The 22,207-nt window shown below is 23.9% G+C and overlaps 1 protein-coding gene across 17 annotated transcripts in view; it reads left to right on the forward strand.

Moving 5' to 3' along the window:
• The window catches only part of LOC122507790 (basement membrane-specific heparan sulfate proteoglycan core protein), a 282,285-nt gene that overhangs the window by 85,358 nt on the left and 174,720 nt on the right, over nt 1-22,207 (forward strand). For 2 of the 17 annotated variants that reach the window (XR_006302165.1, XR_006302167.1), the window contains exon 1: nt 20,176-20,277. The exons of the other annotated variants lie outside the window; for them this stretch is intronic. The gene's annotated coding sequence lies outside the window, so the exon portion shown is untranslated. Of the gene's footprint in view, nt 1-20,175; nt 20,278-22,207 lie in introns of those variants that run through there. 17 annotated transcript variants of the gene reach the window in all.

The raw sequence follows: 22,207 nt of genomic DNA on the forward strand, positions 1-22,207 counted from the left end.
TCCACGACTGTCTTCATACATTTTACCACATTATACCATCTCAATTTACTGCTGGAAATTATCTAAATCGAGAGAGAAATTTTTTCATTTATTAAATATGTACATTTCCCGTCTATCGAAGATTTAAAAAAACCGGAAAAAAATAGAATATTAGAAATAGAAAATTATTGTAAATTAGATAGAAGAACAAGAGGGAATAATTATAGTTTGATAGAATATTGAGAAGAAAGAGATTAGAAGGAAAAATATTATTTGTCATGGAAAGTAAAGGGGCAAAAAAAGAAAAATGATTGTTTTAGTTATGAGTTTTTTTTAGTGTGTCACATTTTTTATTCTTCTTTCTTCTGGACGGGGACAATTATGAACTGAAGACAGGAGGTTAAAGAGGGACTCTGTGAGACGTAAAAGTACGAATAGACCGCACGCTAGGCACCACCACGACAAACGTCAGTTTCGAAGTCTTGGCACATTATTCAGATGCGTCCTATACATATACATAAAAGACATAAACCGTACTTATGCTCCTGTCGACTCAATACCAATGTACTTTTCCTAGTTACATGCTATTATTTACTAATAACTAGACTATTATTAGAAAGGCATGGAAATTCAGTCATTTCTTTACTGTTCTATGCATCTATTTATTTTATCGGAAATTCTTTTTCATGGTTATAATAATTTTTATGACAGTCGGTGCAGTTTGCTTTAAAAATAGTAGTGAGCTAAATTTTAGGTAGGTTCAGTTGGGAAAATTTTATTATTTTATTATTAATTAATTTATTTGTTTTCATTGTGAAAATTAAAACTTTTTTTATTTTCACAATGAAAACTTCAATTCTTGAATAATTTGAGATTCAAAAATTTAAAAATCCACTTATTTGTTACATAATTAATTAGGTATTAATGTTTATTAATTTTTAAAATTATAATAAAATTCTTCGCAAGAATTCAATTATTTTCATAAATAATAACACTCTTCCAAGGAATTCAATTATTTTTATAAACAGCAAAATTCTTCGCAGAAATTGAATTACTTCCAATTATTTTTCAAAATTTTAATAAAATTCTTCGCTAGAATTCAATTATTTACAAAAAATTTTAATAAAATTTTTAATTATAATTATTATCAGAAACGATTATTTTGAAAAGTTAAAAAAAAATTCTTTGTAAAATTCAATTATTTTCAAAATTTTCAATTAAAATTATTAAAAACAAAAACTTGAAGAAATTCTTCGAAAAAATTTAATTATTTACGGAAACTAATAAAATTGTTCAAAAGAATTTAATTTTCTATAAATAATTTTAATAAAATTTAGGTAATAATAAAATTATTCATTACAATTGAGGCTCTGGATCTTAAAAGGGCACTTTTACCATTTAAAATCAATGCTGAATGTGACCTTTTAACATTCGGAGCCTCAATTATTAAAATCGATTCTATTTAAAAAATTAAAGAAATTTTTCAGAAGAATTTAATTATTTTTAATATTGTAATAAAATTCCTTGAATTAATTCAATTATTATAAAAAATTGTAATACAGGCAAACCTCGCTACGGTATAGTAGGAAATTTTAGAAACAATTAAATTTCAAAAGGTTTTTAAATTGAAATCTTTAAAAATTTTAATTCCTGTGGAAAAATAAATGACAATAAGTATTTAAATACTTATTTAATTTACAATAAAAATTATTTGATACAAATAAATATTTATTTGATGTTAAACAAGTAATTGTTTATTTGAATTACATTTTTTCATGTCTTACCAAATCTGAATCAATTAAAATTTCAACATATTTAAATTGGTGACTGATTTCTTGCTTTTTTGAGTTAGTTAAATTTTGACCGAGTCATCAGTATTTTTTTTTATTGATATAGACATTATTTTCTATTGATAATTAAGTAAATTTTAACGGATTAGAAGGCAAAATATCATTTACTAATTGGAATTTTTTAGAATTAGATATTTTATCTCATAAATCTCTAAAATTAGTTAAAATTTTTACTGATTAGGAATTTTTTCTATATATTCATAAAATAACTATTATGAAGAAAAAAAATTCGCAGTTGCATTTTTTACCGCTCAGAAAAGAAAAATTCCAATCTCATTCTCTCTGTGTATATATTCAGAATTTGCCAAGCATTTATTTTCTTTATTTTCAATTTGTTTCCATAAATTTATAATATAAACGTTCCAGAAATTCATTAAATAATGATGTGAAAATCCTGCTCTTCGAAAATTCGTTACATTTTATAACAATATTATTTTCTCTTTTTTTCTGCTTTTTTCTAAAAGGGGAAAATATTTATATTTTCCTCTCAAATTTATTAATGCGTGCATATTTAATTGTTTCAACATTCTCCGAGAAGGTGTTATTATTTTTGAAAAGTGAATAATATGTGGAAAAGTTGAAATAAAGAACACATGGAATAATAATTACTGCGCGACAATTTCATTATATTTTCTCAATATTTTGTTTACATTAAGTATTGCATTAAGATATATATAGAGAAAATATCGAAAATATAATTTATGAATTCACCGAGGCAATTTAAAGGTTTCGCTGTATTTGGTTCTTCATTTTAAAACAAAATTATATCCCTGTGTATATTCAGAAGATGCTTAGATTTTATGCTTAGAGGGGGGAAGTAATAGTCTCTAATGATAGTCATTTGCTGGTTAAAAGAAACCGGAAGATCCGTTCTACAACGAAATATATAGTTTAGTAGTATTATGCAAGTATCAAAAAAGCATTTTCAATTTTCAATGCTTCAATTTTCTGTAAAATATTTCTTTGGTATAGGAAAAATCACTTTCAATTTTTTACTGAATTTTCAATTATTATTATTATTATTATTTATTATTTAATTTTTAATTTTTAATTTTTTTATATTATTGTTAGGATTTTATTTATTATATTTAATTTTTTTAAATTTTCCTTCATTGCAATAGAGGAAAAAGTTTATTTGAAACAACCATAAATTTTGGGTCTAATCAATCAAATAAGTGTATTGCTATATGTACACTAAAAAAAAATTTATTTGATTTAAATAATAAACGATTACTTGTCTATTATCAAATAAATATTTAGTTGCGTTAAAGAAATATTTTTTTGCATCAAATAAATATTCATTTGTATCGAGATTTTTTTATTTAAGTCAATTAAATGGTATTTGCTTCAAATACTGAAATTATTAGTTCAAATCAAAAATTTATTTGATTTTAATAAAGATTATCTGAATCAAGTAATTTTTTTTAATAGAGAAGTGATCGATTATTTGAATCAGATACATTTTTTTCAGTAACTATAGAAGTTTTATTAATTGCACTAAATTTTTCAATTCAATGTTTTTATTTGAATGTATCAAACACTTTATTGCATTGAATAAAATTATATTTTCCCTGTGCAAATATTTTGATAGGTGGTCACTTTTTCTAAAAATATTTTCTTAATCCTTTTTGTCTAAAAAAAAAGCGATTTCTAATGAAATCTGTTTTCTAAAAAAACTTTTTCTAACAAGTTTTGATTTCTAAAAAAACTTTTTCTAAAAAGTTATGATTTCTAATATTTATTTTCCTGAACAATTCTGTTCACAAAATTATGAGCTTCTTTTTGAAAAAGAAGAAAACATTTTATAAAATTCCTATTTCTTATCACAATTCTGTTCACAAAATTATGAGTTTCTTTTTGAAAAAGGAGAAAACATTTTATAAAATTCCTATTTCTTATCACAATTTTTTAACAAAATTTTGTTCTTCTTTGAAAAAAATAAATAATAATTTGCATCACTTTTTTACCGAAATTTCCAAAATTAATATATTTGTAAAACATTTATTTGAAAAATTTTAAAAATCTTTAGAAAAAATTTATTTTTTAATTACGATTTTTAACTAGATTATTTTTAAATTTTGTTAAAAAATTTGAATAATTTATATTTTTATATTACAGTTTTTTAACGAAATCTTAAATTTTTTTTTTAAAGAATTAAAAAGTTTTCATAAATTTTTTTTTTAATCATATATACCTATTAAATAAATTACCTTTATTAGAAAAAGAAATTTTTGGAAAATGCCCTTTATTAGAAAAAAGAAAATTAGAAAATCACTTTCATTAGAAAAATGTTTTTTAGACATTCACCTTTATTAGAAAAAAATTGTTTTGGAAAAAAAATTAGAAAATATGTTTTTAGAAAACCTGTACCTCAACTAATATTTTCTTCTATACAAGAGAAGAATTTATTCAAATGAATTGAATTTTTCTACAATTCTACTAAAAACAAATTGAGTTTATTTTTAAATTTTTTGAATAGTTTAATTTTAAATTCTAAAAAATTAAGTTTTTAAAACATTTTAATTCTACTTTTGAAAAATAATTGAATTTGTATAAGAAAGTAATTGAAAATTTTTGAAATAATAGAATTTTTCTGAAATTTTATTAAAAATAATTGAATTTTATTTGAATTTTTGAAAAGTTTAATTTACAAATTCTGAAAAATTAGACTTAAAATATTTCAATTCTATTTCTTAAAGATAGATAAATTCTTATTTATTGAAGATTTTTCTGAAATTCTTTTAAAATAATTTAATTAATAATTAATTAACTATAATATATAATTCTTGTAATGACAAATAGAAATCATCAGAATTTTTGTCACTTCTTTTCATTAAATGACTAAAATTTTCTTAAATATTATGTTTTGTCAAATTGAAATTATGCAGATTTTTGTTTTTTACTTCTAAACAAAATTAGAACATTGTTAAACAACTGTGATTAAGAAATAGAAAATTTATTTATTTTGCATTTTTGTTTATGAATCACAATTTTTTTTAACAAAATTATTATTCTGTTTTAGAAAAAGAAGAAAAATATTTGCACAATTTCTATTTTTAATCTTATTTTTAGAACAGGATTTTCCACAGGAATTAAGACAATCAAAAATTTCAAATTCAAACATTTTTTTAAATTAAACAACTTATAAAAGTATTTGTTATAAAACATGAAGATATCGATTGCTCCGAGTCTTCGACTCGGAGTGATCGATTTCTTCATGTTTTCTAATAATTAAAGATGACCGAGAGATAAAATCATTATTTTATTTTATAAGAATTTTGTGAAATTTTTATTATTTATGAAAATAATGAAATGTTTGCATACAATTTTATTGGAATTTTTTGTAAATAATTGCATTTTTTTTGGGAAATTTTATTAAAATAGTAGATATTTAAAATCATTGAAATTAGAAAAATGCATTTTATTTTTGAAAATAATTGAAATTAGGACAAGAATTTTTTTGACATTTATGAAAATAATTGAACTTTGGAGAAGAATTTTGTTATTTATAAAGATAATTGGGATTTTTACGATAATTTTTTTCAAGTTTTGAACATAGTTGAATTTTATAAGAAGAATTTTATTTATTTATTTTTTTTTGAAAATAATTGAATTTCTGCAATTATTTGTAATTTCTCCAAAATTGAATTTGTTTAGTGTTTTCAACAAAAATTTAAATTAGAAAATTTTAAAATTCTATTATTTTTAAAGTTGCTAATTTTATTTATAAAATTATAATTTATATTTAATTATATAAATAATATTCGCTTTAGCTCGCGAATTGTTGCTAGTTTTATTTAAAGTTTTGAAAATAATCGAGGAAACATAGTCAGAGTTATTACTAGAATTTTACTATCAATTCAACATTTAGAGAGATGGAATAGAATTTTTAAAAATAAATAAACTCTCCATGATAAATATGTTTTTTTTATATAAATAACCTTTCGGTTATAAACGTTTTATACACAGAACAATAGAATTGTTCTGTATATTGAATTCGGAAAATAAATCGTTTCAAGCAATGAATGAAAAGTTTGATGTCAAAGGGACATTTTTTTTACTTGCAGGACGTTTTATATGCGTTAAATTGCAAAGTCGCGAAAATACTAATGCGATATGAGTGGATCGATTTGCCTCGAGTTCTCGAAGCGAGCAAACATTTTTATTATATAAAACAGAGGAGAAGAGAGAGAATGTCTATGCGAGCGAGCTTAAATGTTTTGGGTGTGTATGTGTGTGTGTTAGACGATCGCGGATCGAATCGACATCGTGTGTCTCCGAGGCTAAAGATGCGATCACAAAAAGCCACGCAAGCGAGGAACACGTGAATTTCTGCAAAGTAGACACGCCAGTAGGGAGCATCGTTAGTATCGTTATCGGTAAACGCTCCTTTTTTTTTATACGAAAACAAAAATTTCAATACCTGAAAAATTTCTATTATTCACTAAAAAAATTATTTCCTACAATTATTATCGAAGAATTTTCGACTAAATTCTTCAAGAAGCAACAGTTTGAGTTAAAATCAAATGATCCATCTCTCAAAATTTGAATTCGTGTAAAAATCTTTACTAATTTGTAGAGTTGTGCAAAAAGCTCGAGGCTCGAGGCTCGAGCGAGCTTTTTCGAGCTTTTCATTTTTCGGGCCGAGCCGAGCCGAGCCTAATCAGTTCGAGCTCGAGCCGAGTTCGAGCCGAGCCGAGCTGTGTAAAAAGCTCGAATAGTTTCGAGTACTCGAGTTAATTCGAGTACTCGAATTTTTCGAGCACTCGAGGGAATTCGAGTACTCGAATTTTTTCGAGCTCTGAGTAAATTCGAGTTCTAGAGAAAATTCATAGAATTTTCGCATTTATTATATTTAGCAAATAGAAATATTGATTCAGTAATTCAAAAAAATTCGAAATTTTTTACTTATTAATAGTTTTTTTAGTAAGTCAAAAGCTCGAATCCATTCGAGTACTCGAATTTTTCGAGTACTCGAATTCACTCGAGTGCTCGAATTTAATCGAGTACTCGAATTTACCCGAGTACTCGAATTTTTCGAGTACTCGAAGTCACTCGAGTACTCGAAAATTTCGAGTACTCGATACATCGAGCCGGCTCGGGCTCGGCTCGGCTCGGCCCGAAAAAATTTCGGCTCGGCTCGGCTCGACTTTTCGAGCTTTTTGCACATCTCTACTAATTTGTAATTTGAAATAGTGACTATTTGCTTTTGAATCAGTAAATTTTATTAATAAGTCGTGATTTCTGCTAATTTGTTATTTATTGTTTATATAACAGAATTATTTATTTATTTTCTGGAAAGGTATTATAACATATAGGTGTCATTCTGAACAGTTCATTTATTGAGTAATTTTTAATTAAAACGAGTCGCGCGGTAGAAGTTTGTAAATTAAAAATTTACTTGGAATTTAATATTCTCTTTATAATTACATATTCAGTGAATATTATTCACTCAGGGACAAATTATGTTTGAACCAAATACTTTTTTTCGGTATAAACCGAATTTTTGGTCTAAATAAAGTTCGATTAAAGTAAAACAAATATTTATTTCTTCTAAGTAAACGTTTCGATTCAGTTTAATAAATTTTGCCTTCGAGGGAAAAATTTGTTCATTCGAAGTTGGGAATATTCTTGAGCGTCGAATAAATTTTTAGGCGGTGAAAATTCTGCCTGGAAATCAGGGGAAAAATCAAAGATTCATTTGCTTGAAAGAAAGAAATTTTTTTCATCTCGAGTTGAAGAAACAAAATTTTGCGATGATTTTTCGAAAAATATTCCTCAATTTCCATTATTCTTAGAACAGTGCATAGTTTTTTCTTTCGTTAATCAATAACTATACTTGTTTCGATTAATTATTAATTTTTAAATTCCTTCTTCAAATGATGTCAACTATAAAGGGAAGGCAATTCACAGGCGAAGTGACATAGTTGTGGAATAGAATGTCGTCTCAAAGTGGAATATTCGTTAATGAATATGTGCACCACACTTCTCTGTATCTGAGAAACTTTCGTGTTAATATGAATTCCAAGATGCATAAATATATATATACTTAAAACTATTGTAACTTTATTCCTACATTTATCAATTATTCTATTTTAGTAGCTGCTGCATCTGTAACTTTTTAATATTAAAATTGGTCTAAGGAGAGAAAAATTTTATTTAATTTTTTAATTTTTTTATTTTATTTTCAAAATTTTGATGAAAATGATTTATAAGAGAATTTATTGGTCATTATTGTTAACTCAGCACACTTTGCTTTCATTTACTTAATATATAATTAAATGAAAGAAAAAGATAGAGAGAACTATAAAGTGAGATGGAAACAACGAAACTTTATAATTATAGAAGATAATCGATATTTCGAAGGAGACTAAATTCCACAGGATACTTGGAAATAAATGCTCCAAAGTAATGAGAATTTTATGGCTATTTTCCATCAATAATTTCAATGTGAAACAACGTTAAATTATTGAAAATTATCCTTATAAAGATGAGTTTTAATGACTGTTGGAGGGACAATTTGTAATTATCTTATAGACTATGTTTTGAAGTGTGTACTATCTTGAAGAACATATAAACAAAGCAACTGAATTTTGTTTATGTAATGATCCATAAAAATCGTAATTTGGAATTTTTATTTAATGAGCGTATTGAGACTTTTAGACACTTTTCTTTTTACTATTTAGCTTTTATTTTTAAAAGTAAGATAGTAAGATTAACATTTTTAAAAATAATTGAATTATTAAGTAGAATTTTATTATTTACAAAAATAATTGAATTATTGCATAAAATTTTCTAAAAATCCTTTTCCATAATTACAAGGCTCGGATTGTGCGACTTTTTTTCGACTTTTCTAAGAAAATGTGACTTTTTCGACTTTTTTGTGAAAAAATGCGACTAATCGACTTTTTCAAAAATTTTTTTTAGTAAAATGCGACTGAAATTAAAAAATTTTTTATTAAATTTAAAGGAAAAAGTTTGCGTCAAAAAAATGTTCTGTTACATTTATTTACAAATTTCTTTCAAATTTTTCGAAAACATCAATAACTTTTTTTAAAAATAAATATTTAATTATTATTTTTCCATAGGAATTAAAATTTTTCAAAAGATTCAAATTCAAACCTTTTTGAAATTAAACAACTTATAAAAAATTGTTATAAAACATGAAGAAATCGATCACTCCGAGTCTTCGACTCAGAGCAATCGATGTCTTCATGTTTTATAATAATTAAAGAGGATCGAGTGTTAAAATCATTATTTTATATTATAAGACTTTATAAAAAAAATTTGTTAATTATTTTTTTTTGAAAATAATTGAATTTTGCAGAAGAATTTTGATATTTACAAAAATAATTGAAATTTTGAGGAGAATTTAAAAAAAATTTTTGAAAATAATTTAATTTCTGCCAAGAATTTTTTTACTTTTGAAGATATTTGAATTTTGCAAAAAATATTATCAGGACTTTTGAAAATAATTAAATTTACAGGATGAATTTTATTATTTATGAAGATAATTAAAATTTTGACGATAAATTTAAAAAAAATTAAAAATAATTGATTTTCTAGGATGAATTTTATTATTTATAAAGATAATTGAAATTTTGACAAAAATTTTATTAAAATTCTTTGCAAATAATTGAATTTTAGAGAAGAATTTTATTATTTACAAAGATACTTGAAATTTTTAACAGATTTTTTTTTTAAAGTAATTGAATTTTGCAGAAGAATTTTGATATTTATAAACATAATTGAATTTCTTTAAAGAATTTTCGTACTTTTGAAGATAATTGAATTTTGCAAAGAATTTTATCAGAACTTTTGAAAATAATTGAATTTCAGAGAAGAATTTTATTAAAATTTTTTTTAAATAATTGAATTTCGTAGAAGAATTTTATTATTTATAAAAATAATTGACATTTTAAAGAGAGTTTAAAAAAAATGTTAAAAATACCTAATTAAAATTTTGCTATGAATTTTATTAAATTTTTTTAAATTTTATTCCGGATTGTTTGATATTAATGTACCTGTTGTCGAGAAATGTGATTTTTTTTACAATTTTGTGTTTTCTTTTTGTCGTTTTTTTCTAAGATTTCATGCGACTTTTTTTCGACTTTTTCGGAAATTTTATGCGACTTTTCGTGACTTTTGTTGTAAATTTATGCGACTAAAGCGACTTTTTTTGAGTCTTAAAGACGATCCGATCCCTGTAATTGAATTTTTCGGAAAATTTTATGCAAATTGTGTTTTAAATAATTGAATTCCCTTAAAAATTTTATTATTCATGAAAATAATTGAATGTTCGCAAAGAGTTTTATAAAATTTTTTTTAAATAACTAATTGAATTCTTTTGGAAATTTTTTTTTTATTAAAATAGATATTGAAAATAATTGAATCGTTTGAAAGAATCCTATTATAATTTTTTGAATTATAGGAGTTACTAGGAGTTTTATTAAAATTGTTCAGAACTTATTTATTTATATATTATTTTAAATTTATATTTCAATAAAAAAAAAAATAGATTTCGGTTTAGAAAAACTTGGTCTTGACAAAATTAGTGCCTAAACAATTATTCAATTGTGAAGTTCTTTAAGAGAATTTTCCCTCTTATAAGCATCAGAACCGTTTTGGGGTTACGATCAGAGTTCTTTTTTTGTGGGAGCAACTAAAGAGTTTTAATTGAACCGGAGCTCGAGACATTGGATGGCATTGTTGCGCCAAATAAAAAGAATAATGCTGCAAACACGTGCGCATTGGTCCCGTGGGCTTGATTATTCCAGAAATAACAATTCTAGGCCAAACTACTGGCGCTCGAATCTTAGAATTAATCTAAAAATTCAACTAGATTACAAGTATAAAATATACCATTAAAGGAGAAAAATTATTGTATATATAGACAAATTAAATTAAATAAGTTTCTGGACTATTTCTTTCCGACTCGAAGTGACAAAAAGTTTGGTTAAGTTTTGATTGGTTTTGATTGATTCTGATAAATTTTCTATCAATTTTCTTTTAATTTTTTTGTTTAATTATACAAATGAATGCAAAAGACAAGAAAAAAAGAAAGAAAGAAAGAGGAAGGAACAAAACTCACCCCAGCACATAATGGATAAAAAATTGAATAAGAAACCAACTAGCAAATATTTTACGATTAATATTCTATTTAGAAAAAGTTTCGCTAAAATGGAGAAAATTTAGTTTCGGTATAGGTTGTTTCAAGGGATTGAGACACGCCTTTCGAGCATTTTTGCCCGTCCACCACCCAACTCACGCGGTATATATCACGAGGGTGTCGTAAATTGCAAAAAATCAGAATTACTTCAGTAACAACGTCACCTCGCTATGAGCACTTACACAGGATTGTATACAGGTCGCCTCGAAAGTGGAAGCTGTGAGGAAACGCCTACCAATCTGGCTTTTCCTCGCACCTTTTCTCCTTTACAGTGGTTCTGCATACCGCGATGAGGTAGATTTAATTCTGCTAAAACGAAGCTTAAAACCAAAAATGAATTCTAAAAAGCAACGGACAACAAAGGACACGTTTCGCGCTAATGAAAAACATCGGTCACATCTTATTTCAAAACTTTCTATATATATTCAAATATATATTCCTATATTATCCTTCCACACACACACTGCTTATTCATAAATCGAAAATAAAATGTTTTTCTATTTCTCCTTTTCTGTATTTATGAAACATTAAAGTGTTTTCTCCATATCTCTCTAAATCTGAATTTATACTTCGAATTTTCATTTTACCATCGGTCATTTAATTAAATGACCGGATCAAAAATCGAGAAAAATATTTTGCTGTCAATTTTAAAGGGCGAACAAAAATTATCACAAAAATTTAATTTTCTTCTTCCCTGATTTCCAGACAGAATTTTGACTTTTCTCTGACCCTAAAAAATATTCTGATTCACTCTAAATATGATCAGATACGAAAAAAATATTCTAATACATTTACGAATTTCTCAAAGTAAAATGTTATTCAAAAACATCAATATAGTTATTTTTTACTCGAACTTCAAAATTATTTTCAATTTCAATTCAATTGTTTTCTTTCATGAAATTTCAACAAATTAAAAATTTTTCAATTATATATTATGTTTTCAAAAATTTCAAATAATTTCAAAAAAATGTTAATAAAAATTTTTCAAAAAACTAACTTCTTCAGAAATTTTGTAAGCTCGTTAAATATAAAATCTGAAATAATGAAATTCTTGCATAGAATTTTTTTTTAAATTAAAAAAAATGAATTGTTTTTGAATTTAATGAAATTTTAAATAAATTCCTCCAAAAATGCAATTATTCTTAAAAATTTGATTAAAATTCTTCAAAGGAATTAAATTATTTCAAAAATTTTTGATATAATTTGTTTATTATCGAATTTAATAATTATTTTCAATTCATTTCAAATAAATTTCTTTGAAAGAATTTAATTATTTACAAAAATTTTATTTAAATTTTTCGAAAGAATTCAATTACCTATTTTAAAAAATGTTGACAAAGCTCTTTATAAGAATTCTATTTTAAAAAATATTCAATTATTCAATAAATTATTTTTTTTATATTTAAATAATTGAATTCTCGTAGAACTTTTTAGTGAGAATTTATTTTAAAACATTGAATTTCAGTTAAACTTTTAGATAATAGTTGAATATTAGAAGCGTTATAGGAGTTTTAAAAAATAATTAAATTTCCAAAGATTTTTTAAATTGAAATCTTTGAAAAATTTAATTATTGTAAAACTAATAATATTAAAATTTTTATTTTCAAATAAAATGATTATTGTTTTAAATAATTTTATTTAAAATTTTCAACAAAAATATTATTGGATTTTGGAAGAATTACAGTTGTAGATTTTAGAAATAGTTAAAGTTCAAAATGAATTTACATTGAAATCATTTAAAATATTTTAATTCTTTTCGAAAAATATATAGGTATTTAAATATTTACTTTCAACATTTTTTTTTATTTTTGAACAAATAGAAATCATCAGAATTTTTTTCACTTCTTTTCACTAAAAGACTAAAATTTTGTTAAATATTATGTTTTTTTAAATTGAAATTATACAGATTTTTGTTTTTTAATTCTAAACAAAATTAGAAAATTGGTGAACAACTGTAATTAAGAAACAGAAAATTTATTTATTTTGTATTTTTGTTTATGAATCACAATTTTTTTTAACAAAATTATTATTTTGTTTTAGAAAAAGAAGAAAAATATTTGCACAATTTCTATTTTTAATCTTATTTTTGGAACAGGATTTTCCACAGGAATTAAGACATTCAAAAATTTCAAATTCAAACCTTTTTTAAATTAATTTTAAATTATTTTTTATGAAAATAATAATTGAATTCCTTAAAAAAATTTTATTATTTATAAAAATAATTGAATTCCTGTGAAATTTTTATTATTTATGAAAATAATTAAATGTTTGCATACAATTTTATAAAAATTTTTTTAAATAATTGAATTCTTTTTGGGAAATTTTATTAAAATAGTAGATATTAAAAATCATTGAAATTAGATAATTTTTTTGAAAATAATTGAAATTAGGACAAGAATTTTTTTGCCATTTATGAAAATATTTGAACTTTGGAGAAGAATTTTGTTTTTTATAAAGATAATTGAGATTTTTACGAGAATTTTTTTTAAGTTTTGAACATAGTTGAATTTTATAAGAATTTTTTTTTTTTTTTTAATAATTGAATTTATAAAATTATTTGTAATTTCTCGAAAATTGAATTGTTTTTAGTGTTTTCAACAAAAATTTAAATTCAAAAATTTTTAAATTCTATTATTTTTAAAATTTCTAATTTTATTTAAAAATAGGCAGTAAGAAAAATAGCCGCGCGAATTGTTGCTGGAAAAATATAAAATTTAAAAAATCGTATTGTATTACGACAGGTTTCACTGCATTAGTTTAATCTTTTCAAGAAAACTGTACAATAAAAAAGTAAATAATAAAACTGTTGCTTGCTGGGGAAAAAGTATAAATTCTTTCTAGAATGAAAGTTTCTTATTCTTAAACAAATTGAAACCATACGAGAGGTTGCCTTGTAATTATTCTTTCCTCTTCTCTTCAGCATATAATTGTCCTTAATTTTTGACTAGATCCGCTATATGAAAAGGAAGTTGAGCACAAATGAATAAAGGTTAGGGGTTGCAGTTCTAGCGTTGACTGGAGGTCGAGGAGCATAGTCATTTTATATTCAAAGATAATTAGAAGAGATGCCAGTCCTCGAAGGGTCCAAGAGTGGTGAATTAAGTTAGAATTTTTACACGAATACATTTCATACAGTTCATACATTTTATACATTTTGTACATTTTGTACATTTTCCGAATATATAAGAAATTTAATCCAAACGGAGAAAATAATTATAAATTTTTGAAATTAGCAAATTTCTTTTCTCTATTTAATTTTGTTCAGTTTTAAATATAGGTATCCTATTTTTTTATTGAAAATTAATTAAAAGTAATATAAAATTTTGTTTACTGATTGTGTTTTTAATACCAGTACTACTATAGGGTTCGAGTTTCATCAACTGAAATTATTAAAGTTTCTGTGTAGGGTTGGAGAGTAAAAGTGCACGTTTCCCACTATGTATATAGGGAAAGTTGTATAAAATAAGTTTGGAAACGTACTGAATAACCAGATCTCCTTCGATTCGTTCTCGACGACTTTTCACCTCTCGTTGTTGAAGTAAAATTTTCCTGAAAAAACATGTTTATTGTAAGGCATGTTTATTCAAACCAGTATGCTATATTGTATTTTCATACTAATGGACTTTTTCAACTCATCTTATCCTGACGCTCAAGTCCAGGCTCTCCTGAGATTCTTATTCTCTTTTACCTTTAGCCTCTCCTCCTCATCCTCATCCTCCTTGCATCTCCTTGTTTCTCCCATCGACACAGATGCGCTGAAATTTTCTTTTAAACGATAATGAGCGTTGGTTTTTAAGGTGTTTGTTATACATTTTTTGGTACTCTCACATACTATATACTTTCAAATAGTTGCTTTAGATATTTTTGTAATTTTAATTTATGCGCTTTTTTGCGTCTAGTTGTGAATTTAATTAACTAAAATCGTACTAGAATATGAAATGATTTTATCACTCGGTCATATTTATGTTTTGTAATAATATTCTTATAAGTTGTTGAATCTCGAAAATGTTTGAATTTGAAATTTTTGCAAATTTTAATTCCCAGGGAAAAATAATAATTATTAAATATTTATTTAAAAATGAAGTTATTCATGTTTTCGAATAATTTAGAACTAAGGAAGTTCGTAAATGACGCTATTTGGTTAGAAATCCTTGGTTTTATTAAATATTATAAATTGAAAACTGTCATTGAAGAGACAGAAAAGTTTGATGGGCATATCACGTTTCTGATTCAATTATAATTTGGACTTTGTAGGACGTCTAGTTGAAAAGTTTGATTCTTTACTAGTTTCTTCCATTACTGGAAAAATGCACTATTTCTGCAGTCTTTTGTTTAAGAGAACTATATATCAATTGATTGTCAACTATTAATGAATGAGCGCATTGTCAACAACTATTGCATAAGCTTTATAAATAGAAAATTACACACTGTAAAACAAGTTGATTCATAACATTTACTGATTTATTTTATTTTTTCTTTTCTTTTTTGAAAAATAGTTTTTCCTTCTAATCTACAAGTTGATTCATAACTCACATAGAGAATTTTTTTTTTAAAACAGTTTTCCATTTAAATTTTAAATTGAAAATTTCATTACATTGTCAATATTTTTAGTTGATTCACTCTCTAAATTTGAATTAGTAAAAATATTTATTAATTTGAATAAGTGACTGACTTTTTGCTTTTGAATTAGTAAATTTTACTAATTTAATAGTTATTTCTACTAATTTATTAGTAAAATTTACTAATTCAAAAGCAAAAGGTTAGTCACTAATTCAAATTAGTAAACATTTTTACTAATTCAGATTTAGAGAGCAAATAAGATTTTCGCCATTCTTGACAAACTTATCGCTATTTCAAAAAATTTTATTTATTATTATTTTATTTAAAACAAATAAAATTTATTTGAAACAAATAAATAAAGACTGTTTAATTTAAATAAATATTTCTTTGATTTAAATAAATATTTGGTTCAGTTTAATAAATTTTGCGCTCGAAGAAAATACTTTTATTTAACTCAAATAAATTGTATTTGTTTTAAAAAAAAATTTTCTCTGGGTGTACAATAATATTTCAATGAAATAATATATATAGTATTATATATTTATTTGTATACTATATATAGATTCACAATTATATACTTTGCAGCAGAAATAATAATGACTACCTTGATTTAATTGTGATGAATCACATAAAACAACATTATAGCAATATCAGATCATATGAAAGGAACGTTATATATAATTTTGTTTACATTATTTATTGATAAGAACTGTATAATGAAAATCTTTAATTAATTGATCAGAATAAATTGATTATTTAAATTCTTAAAGAGTTGAATTAAACCTTAAATATTTTATATCCAATTTATTACAATAAAGATATCAGAATAATTTATGTATACATTTATTATCGGTGAATATATAATTTTTGGATAATTAAATTAGTATTCCAATTGTAATTCAATTGATTAAAGAATTTCAAGTTTCAGTTTTTTATATTCTGAACTTTGATATTATGAAAAAAGGAAAGAAAAAAAATTACTTCTTTTAATTTGAATTTTATTGACAAAATATTATTTTTTATAATTATTACCGTTAGTGTAAAGATTTGACGGTTATAATTTTTGCCATCGGCACTTGAGGGGTGAAAAAATTAATTCTCAACTAAATGAGTGTTGAATTCAAATATTTTTCATTGTAGTCTTATAGTCTAGTGATTTTTAAAAATATTGCATTGAAAACAAAATTTATTCGATTACTTGTCTGTTATTAAATAAATATTTACTTGAATCAAATAATTTTTCAATTTTATTTCAAATTCAATAAAAATTTAATTTAATTTAATTTCTTTATGCTCAAATAAAATTTGTTTGGTGTAAATAGAAATTTCGGTATTTGAAGCAAAAACCATTTAATTGACTTCAATAAAAATTATTTGATCTGAGTAAATATTTATTTGATAATCATTTATTTGAATCAAATCGATTTTTTTTTCAGTGTGGTGCACTGAAAAATATTTCGTTCATGTGAATGCTCGAAAATTTAGGATTATGGTTTTCTAAAGAAATACCCGCACATAAAAAACTATTTTTAGCAGACAAAATTATAAATTATTTTTATATTGAAAATAAAATATTTTCATAAAATACCGCAACACTGTGGTGTAAACCGCAAATGGTATATATGCGTATAATATAGATGTGTACATATATTCTATACACATATTATACGTATATATATATATATATATAATATGTGTGATTTGCAATTCGAAATGGTAAAAGTCCTGAGGGCATTTAATTACTACTAATATTTCATTATGTAATAACGATTGTTATAGTGAAAGCACATGTTGCCAAAAGATTTAGAATATGTTTAGAACTTTTATACAAAATATTGGTATAAAAATTGTTAGAAAATTGTAAAAGTGATATATTTTTAATATATATTAAATATAAATATGTATTAAAAATATATTAGGTATATATATCTATATATTATTGATATAATATTTAAACAATTTCTTTAACAAATTTTATTAAAAATTAATTTAAGGAATATTTTTTATAATTTACTAGAAATCAATTATTTTTAATTTTTTTGTATGCATATTTTTAATTATTCACCTTAATAAATTAAAAAAAGCCACGATGAGGTTACTGTAATTATTGTTATTGGGAAGAAGTTTAGTTAAAAATTCCATAAAATAATAAAGTTATTATTCTCGATTTCAATTAACTGACAACGTTTTAGAGAAAATATTTTTTGAATTTGAATCATTTTAAAAGTAACTGATTTTCACTGATAATCAGTTATTTTTTAACGATTGTAGAAGCAAAAAGTCTTGTCACATTCTAAATTTGAATCAGTTAAAAATAACTGATTTGGAAGTAGAAAGGTAGTCACTGATTCAAATAGCAATATTTCTACTGATTAAGTAGTTAAAAATAACTGATTGTTAGTTAAAAATAACTAATGTTTCAATACTTTTTTTATAAACTGATTCAATTGGTAAAATTTATCTAATATTTCCGTTATTTTTTACTGATAATAAGTTATATTTTCATTGAAATCAGTTATTTTTTACTGATTGCAGAATAAAAAAAATCACTAATTGTCACTCTCTAAATTTGAATTAGTTAAAAATATTTAAATTTAATCGACTGAATTGAAATCAGTGAAATTTTCACTGATTCAGTTTTAGAGTGCTGTCTAAATTTGAATCAATTAAAGCCACTATTTAATTGCTCTCTAAACTTGAATCAATTATATGTCTCTGATAATCAGTGAGCCTTTTTGCTTCTGCAATTAGTAAAAAATAATTGATTGTCTGTAAATTTGGATGATTTAAAAATAATTTATTAGGATTTAAAAAATTAGTCACTGATTTAAATAATAATATTTCTACTGATTATTTATTTAAGGGGACCCGCACCCGAAATTTCAACTATAATAGAATATAATTGGAAAAATTTTTTATATTTTTTTCCTGACACTATTTTGATTCAAAAATAAGGTGAAAAAAAACAAAAAAATTGTCATGATTTTTTCGGAAATTAAAAAATTTTTTTTTGTAACTTTTGACAAAATTAAAATTTTACAAAATCCATGCCCTTAATTATAAAATGGAGTGTAAGAAACTCATTAAAACAAAAACCATGAAAAAATAATAAAATTTGTGAAAGAAGAAGCATTTTTTTGCAAATTTATGGTTTATAATGTTATACCATAAACTCATAGAAAATGCTTCTTCTTTCACAAATTTTATTATTTTTTCATGGTTTTTGTTTTAATGAGTTTCTTACACTCCATTTTATATATTTAAGGGCATGGATTTTGTGAAATTTTAATTTTGTCAAAAGTTACAAAAAAAAATTTAAAAAAAAAATTTTTTAATTTCCGAAAAAGTCATCAAAATTTTTTTTGATTTTTTCACCTTATTTCTGAATCAAAAAAAGTGTCAGAAAAAAAATATACAACATTTTTTCAATTACATTCGGTTATAGTTGAAATTTCGGGTGCGGGTCCCCTTAAGAAAAAGTGATTGTTAGTTAAAAATAACTGATATTCTTCAGTAAATTTTTGAAACTGATTTAATTAGTAAAATATAACCAATTTTCCTGTTATTTTTTAATGATCAGCATTCATTTCTTTACTACCAATCAGTTATTTTTTTACTGATTGCAGAACCAAAAATTAAGTTACTGATTTTCAGTTAAACAGTGACTTTTAACTGATTCAAGTTTAATGAGAAATTAAATAGTGATTTTTAACTGATTCAAATTTAGAGAAAACTCTAAATCTGAATCAGTGAAAATTACACTGATTACAATTCAGTGGACGAGTTTTTTTTTAATCAGTGCGTTCTACTAAGTTTCAGTGAAATTTCACTGATTTATTAAAAAAAAAGCTCGTCCGATACACTCTAAATCTTAATCAGTGAAAATTACACTGATTTCAATTTCGTGTCCCAGTTTTCCTGAATTCATCAGTGGGATTTCACTGAGAATCAGTAAAAACCACTGATTGTCAGTGAGATTCTACTGATTCATCAAAAAAAAGCTGGGCCACTGAATTGAAATCACTAAAATTTTTACTGATTCAGATTTAGAGTGTGAATCAAAATCAGTGAAATTTTCATTGGTTTCAATTCAGTGGATGAGTTTTCTTTATTTCATGAATCAGTGGGTTCTACTGATTCTCAGTGAAATTCCACTGTTTCTTAAAAATAAAACTCGTACTCTGAATTAAAATCAGTGAAGTTTTCTTCACTAATTCAGATTTAGAGTGTCAAGAGTGACTTTCTGTTCAAATTAAATTAAATGAAATAAAAATTTTATCTCTCTTTTCGCGAAGAATTAATTTTATACTCTTGAAGTGTTAACAGTGAAAAGTGTGTTAAATATATATTAATTATTCACGAAGGAAGTAAATTTAAATTTCCAGTAAGAAAAATATTATTCAAGGAGGAAAAGGAGTTTAAAAATGAAAAAAAATTGTTCCTTGGACCACGTGACGAAAAAAAGTTAAAATCTAAATACGAGAGAGAGAGAGAAAAAGAGAGGGAAAGAGAGAGACGAATGAACAAGAAAGGCGCCAAACCTGCGGGTGGAGTTGCGTGCGCTTTCGTCGGTTCGCGGTGCCGTTTGGTTCGCGCGGAATGTCCATTACGCCTCGGAACCGTTGAACCTGCAAGAACTCTCGCGTTCGTCTCTCATATCATATGCGATCGTTAGACAGTCCTCGGCTTTAGATGCGACCGGATGGTTGCTCGTACCCGGTCGGTTGTTATTTGTTTATAACCTAAAACATAAGATTTTAAATTGAATTTTTTATAATTTTATTTAAAAAAAAAAATTCTCCGTTTCATTTTTTTAATTTTGCCGCCATTCATCATATTTGTGAGAATTGAAAAATTTCACTTTTGTGCGAAGTAAAGAAATCCTCGTGTGATTTATTTCTATAGGGAGAAAACCATAAAATCGTTTTTTCTTCTTCTTTTTTTTGGGGGGAGATCGTGAAAAACATTATGTTAATTTTTTGAAATTGCCATATGAATTCGTTATTATCGATCGACGCGGTTTGTGTTAAAACTTGAGACCTGAGTTCTGCATACTTTAAACGCTTAAAAGTTTTACGGTCATTTAAAAAAGTTTTCTGCTAGTAGAGAGACCTTTGGGAAATAGAAATTGTCATATCTTGTTTCTTTCGATTCTTTTTCTTTTCTGTTTTGCTTTTTTTTTTTTTTTTTTTATTTTCTTGATATATAAGAGTTGAAGTAAATTGAAATTCAGCGTTTATTAAATACTTAGAGATTGAATAAAAAAAAGCATTCGGGAATTATTAAAATGCTTAAAAATTTAATGGAGAATTGGGTACTTGTTAAATCCTTTCGAATTGAAAATTTAGTAGTTGTTAAATGCTTGGAAAGTGAATGAAAAATTTAGGAGTTATTTAATATGTAGACTGAAAAATATTATTCTATATTTAAAAATATATTTTGGTTGGTGTTTTAAGTATATTTCCGCATGTATTTTGTTCTTATGGTTAGCATATAATGTTCTTGAAGAAACATTTTTTAGAGTGAACAAATTTTAAGGATAAAATAAATTCTGACAGTAAATAAAAGTTTTCTTTTTTTCAGTAAAAAAAAATTTCTTAAGGACAAAATTTATTCTGATAGTAAAAAATCTTTCTTAAGGACAAAATTTGTTCTCACGGTAAAAAAAATTTCTTGAGGACAAAATTTATTCTTACAGTAAAGAAAGCTTTTCTTAAAGACAAAGTTTATTCTTAAATGAAGAATATTTTTTCAGTGCATAAATCGAGTAAAAAAATTAGTGCAACATAACAAGAATTGAAAATAGTTTTGAGTGGCTATAAAATTTCTTTTCAGAACTTTAAGTTTCTGTAGAATAAAGAAATATATGTAATTTTAAAACAAATTTGAGCCGAAAATAGTGAGTTAATGTTAGTTTAGGAAGTTTAGGAAGTTTATTTGTTATTTTAGGATCTATAGTCGGATTACCCTTTATTTTGAGCCTAAAAATGGGATTAATTTGAGAAAAAACAGATTTAAATTGTAAGTGTTTTGAGACTTTATTTTTAGTGTCATAATAGTACAATTGAAAGTTTTTAATCAATTTAATGCGTTTAGAAAAAATGTGTATGTAATTATTTTATTTAGCAAAAATTTTTGTACACTCAGAAAAAAAAATTATTTCAAAGAACCAAATTTTTTTCTACATTTTTTTCTATTTATTTGTTTTCTATATCTAGTTAAAAATATTTTTTTTTCGTTAGGAAATTGAGCCACTAATTTGCATTAGTAGGAATATTCACTAATTTTTAGTAAAATTTTAATAAACAATAGTAACAAACAACTAATGTTGTTTTTGTATTACTGTTTATTAAATTAGTAAATTAGTACAAAAAACAATTTAAAAAATTGAAATAAAACAATAAAAAGCAGTTATTAATACAATTGGTCTTATTATCATCTAAATTATCAAATATTACTAAACAAAATAGTGTTTGTTAGTTACAATTTGTTTTACTAAAGTTGTAGTAAAAAATGACTAAAAAATTAGAGAAAATTCTTTTTTGTAATTAATTAGTGACTCAATTTTTTACTAATTCAAATTTTGAATTTTAGTTAAAGTAAATAAGTAAATCTGCTCTAATTTATTTATTTGTTTCAAATAGATTTT

The sequence above is a fragment of the Leptopilina heterotoma genome, unplaced genomic scaffold (genome assembly GCF_015476425.1).
Source record: "Leptopilina heterotoma isolate Lh14 unplaced genomic scaffold, ASM1547642v1 Lhet_114, whole genome shotgun sequence".
NCBI lineage: Eukaryota > Metazoa > Arthropoda > Insecta > Hymenoptera > Figitidae > Leptopilina > Leptopilina heterotoma.